The following is a 4,633-nucleotide window of genomic DNA, read 5'->3' as shown; positions in this document are numbered from 1 at the left end:
ATATTATAAATTACCCAGTTTGGGGTATTCTATTATAGTAATACCAATGAACTAAGACATCTTCTCTGATGTTAGAATCTTGTAACATATGCATATATTTCTTCCACATAAAACATATTTAGTTAAGAAAGAGAGAGGTAACTAAAAAATTTTCCCCCTGGCCTGATCATGAGTACTAATAGCATTAAAAATTCCACAGTAGCAGCTGGGCGTGGGGGTGCACACCTAGAATTCCATTGACTCAGGAGGCTGAGGCAGGAGGATCACAAGTTCCAGGCCAGCCTCAGCAACTTAGTGAGGACCTAAGCAACTTAGTGAGACCCTGTATAAAAATAAAAAGCGTTGGGTACGTAGCTCAGTGGTAGAATGTTCTTGGGTTCATCTCCCATTCTGAAAACAAACAAACAAAAAAAAATTCACAGTGTAACAAAATTAATTTTGAGGGAAAGTAGAAAAGACTTAAAATGACCATCCATCAAGAACAGAAATTTGTTCAATTGTGTGCTGGTAGATCCTGGGAGGGAAAGGGGGTTCTGATTTCCTGATTGGTGGTGGTTTCTAATTTCCTTGATTTAAATACTCCTCTCTTGGTGGGTGTTGACATCTTTAAACATGGAGATGGGTGGGAAATGCATTTAATTTCCAATAGGAGTTGACTGCAGCACATCACAAATACGTCCCAAAGATTCCTTCTTTGTAAACCAGCCCTTACATTCAGATGCTGTGGAGTTTGAAAAGTGCTGGAGTGAGTTTGAGGGGGAGATGGGGGCATGAAAAAAGTTAACTCTAGGAAGCAAATTTCTGATGCATTGGAAGAAAATCTCTTTCTCTTCCTTTGAGCCTGTGAGTGTGTGTGTGTGTGTGTGTGTGTGTGTGTATGAAATTTCTGTTCAAATTCTTTCTTTGATGTGTGTTGATATTCTAAGAATCCTTGAGGGTGAATGAACTCAGACTTGGAGTGGTACAATTGTTCATGTAAGTTTAGTGGTCAGTTGTAGTTTTCTGCTTATCTTATAAGTTTGGTTCCAGCATCCAATGCCCTCATCAAGATCTCTGCATATTTCTAAGAGTTTAAATTTTCTAGGTACCTACCCCTGAACCCAATTTCCTGCCTTTGATGGGCTCTTCATTTTTTCTTTCTTCTCATCTGAAGTAGTTGCCTTTACTTTTCTCCTACTTGATATGGATGCAGGATTTAGTCCCTTTTCCCTGATTCCTACTCAAAACCCAGAAAAAGAGAGAGGGGAAAAAATTAATGAAGTCATAGGAACAGGGGAAAAAAAGGAAGAAGCAAAGAAGAGGAGGAAGGAGAGAAATTTAGCCAGCTTTATGAACCATTTGTAGGGTTGCAGGGAGATGTCCCAGCTTAAAAACCCTCACTAGCCAACCATCTTAGGTCTTTTATATTGTCCACTTTCTCCCAGAGCCCTGCTGTAATTCCTTCTTATGCTGAGTTAAACAAACGTCTCTTTGTTATCATTTCCCACCAATCCATTCCCTGAGGGCTTCACCTATGAGGATTAGATTCTCCTACCACAGAAAACTCAAAATAGCATTGCCACAAAGTTCAACCTCACTGTAGGAATTGGAATATTTGTAGCCCAGGGCTGGAATGGTAAACACCTTTTCTTCACAAGACTATCAGGTACCTAGATCTCCACACTCTAGGCCTTTCTTCCTCAAGCTCTGAGGTGATGGCAGGTAGAGGGAAAATAGAACAAAGAAAAGAAGTGAAGGGCAAATGCCAAGCATCTCCTAGGGGTAGTTCCCCAAAGCTACTATAAACCTTCTGCTTACTCCCATTTGCCAGAACCCAGTCACAGACACAGAGAGGCTGGGAAGTATATTTAATCTGATCAGCCATGGGCTTTGCTAAAAGTTGTATTGTTGGGGGAAAAGAGGATCACTACAATCTTGGCCATCCATGCCTTCCAAAGCATTTTCCAAAATGAGAACATTTGCTATCCCAGTGGCATTCTGAATCACCTGATAAATTCTTTTTAACACCTGCTACACTAGAATTCTGTGAAAAGAGCTTTAAAGATCTGCTAGTATTACCTACTAGGATTTATCCCAGACCCACTCAAATTACTGGTAGATTTTAATTGGCTTGATGTGCATTCATTTAGTAAACATTATTAAGCACCAACTGTGTGCCATGTACCATGTCCAAAGATCCTCTCCTCAGTTGAGCAATACTTAATTCCTTTCATTAAGGAACTCACAGCTGAATGGCCCAGGTTAAGAATTTCTCACATCACAAAAAACTCTCAGTGTTTTGTTTTTATTGTTCAAATCAGGAAACCAAAGGTTCAGAGTAATAAAGGAGTCTGAAAAAGAGAATTAAGTTGTAGCAAAGAGCTAATATCCAAGTCTGTCTTTTTATTCCTAGCTTACCATTCTGTACCACAGTGTTTTCTGTAATTATTCTATGCCTTTTTCAACTGTCTAACCAAAAAGCGGGTGAATGATTTGATCAATTGGTTTTTCTTCAGTTTTTATTCTCAGAAGATTTCTCATATAAGATTTCCTACATTTCAAATTTCCTTTGTTTTATTGGTATGTTAAAGCTCTTGTACTTCTTTCCCATCCACTTTAATCTTTTCTTTGATTTAGAATACATTGTTTTGGGATTCGTGTCTTTTCAAGATTTCATTACAACTTCCTACTATAACCTGTAACCAGCAGATTGGAAGCTGTCTCTCCTTATACTGTTTATTTCAAAGAACAGTAGGAAGTGAAGTTAAGCAAACTGGACCTCATTTATTTGTCCCAAAGGGCACATAACATTTCCAAGAAGTGAACAAAATAATAAGTAATATACAACATCTACAGTGTGCCCACAATAATAAATTTTCTGTCCTCTAAGTCTTCATTTTTCCAGTCAAGTCTCACATTTTATTAGACTTTATACACTAGGCAAACCTCTGACTCTTGTGAATTACATGTTATTTTTTAAAATTACTTCAATCACATAAAAAATTAACTTTGAGAAGAAGCCAGATTAAATCCATTTTAAACATCCTTTCATAGAAATAGAAGTTGTTTTAACTTCTCAAGAAAGTTCTGATATCAAGAAAAAGACATTACTGAGAATAGGAAACTCTAAAATTATAGTATTACTAATATTTTCTGTGAAATGCTATTATTTTATGTTTGTTTATTTGTTTGTTTATTTATTTATTTATTTATTTTGCTAAGGAAATTTCTAGGCATTTTCAAATTCCCAACAACCTCTACTTCAGAGGAAGGGCAGGAAGTTTATTAGGGGGACACAACTAGCCTGGTCAAATGTGTACGCTCCTCAGTCCATATTTTCTTGGGCAGTTAATTCTACAATAAACAATTGATGCCATTTATAAGGAATTTACTATGTGTTCTAATACTTATCTGAAGCTTTAACATTTGTTGTCCCATTTAATGCTCCCAACAGATCTATGTGTAATTAGTAAAATATTCAATTCGCAGCTAAAGAATGCACAGGTTTGATAAAGGAGTTGAGTACAGATGCAATCCCACAAAGCAAACTTTATATCCCTAACAGACAATTGTACATCAAATAATAAGGACAATTGGAAAACAGATAAAGTACACAAATATCAAACTCACATAGGACTAAAAAGCACACTAGAAGATAATCAACCTCACTAATAAGCTGCCAAAATTGCCAAGGCAATTAAAAAAAAAGAAAAAAGAACTCAGACTTCAGGAAGCATCTTGGAGGAGATGATTAAAGGGGAAAAAAGCATTCCAGAATAGAAAGGGTCAGTTAAGTTAATATAATTAAACCCCATAAGATATACTTAAGAAGCCTGGTAACTATAGACTTAAAGAACAATCAGCAAGACTAAAGAGGGGGTAGATGAACTCCTCCCAATTCCTCCTGCTAAGTATAGCTAAACAAACTTAAAAACCTACAAAGTGGAAGGAAACCGGAAGGTCATTAAGAGACCTTGAGACCCAGGGAACAACCCAATGCCGAGATCTCTGGGTTTTCTCATAATGTAGTATATCCTGGACTGGATGCTAGAGAAGCCAGCAGCCTAGAAATGCCAAAGAAAACTGAAAAGTGTGTACTTATCAGCCAAAGAACCACAAAGGAAGCAGCCTAACAAGACAGAGAACTTTTAGATAATAATCACCCTATCCTGAACAAACACCGCAGAAAAACCTGACTCTACCCTGACCTGCGCCAGCAAAAGCCAGGTGAGGTACCTAGGCGGTGTGTGGCCAGCAGTAAAGAGTGCCTTGACGGTAACCCCAGAGGCCACGTGTGGAGATCCTGGACCTCCAGCCCCACCTAGTGGCCAGGAGGCAGTGTCCCATCTTGGCAGTGTCTGCAAGTCAGTGGGAAGTCAGAACATTCAGGGCCTTCAAATAGTACCAGACTCCCTTTTCCCTCCTCAGTGGCAAGGGAGATTCCTCGGGAAACAGAACAAAGTGCCCCCTCCCAGCCAGAGTGGTGTCACAGAGGGCTGTGGAAGTCCGGACACAGGCCCCAGCCAGCTCTAAGGAGGACCCCCAGTGTCAACAGAAGCTACGGAGGATCCCGGACTGTCACCCCCACTTCACAGCATCCCTTTCTTCATCAGAATGATGTCAGGAGAGAACTTTAACTAAAAAGGAAGAAAGT

Source organism: Urocitellus parryii, chromosome 3 (assembly GCF_045843805.1).
Source record: "Urocitellus parryii isolate mUroPar1 chromosome 3, mUroPar1.hap1, whole genome shotgun sequence".
NCBI classification, from domain to species: Eukaryota; Metazoa; Chordata; class Mammalia; order Rodentia; family Sciuridae; genus Urocitellus; species Urocitellus parryii.
This window is presented reverse-complemented; position numbering follows the sequence as displayed.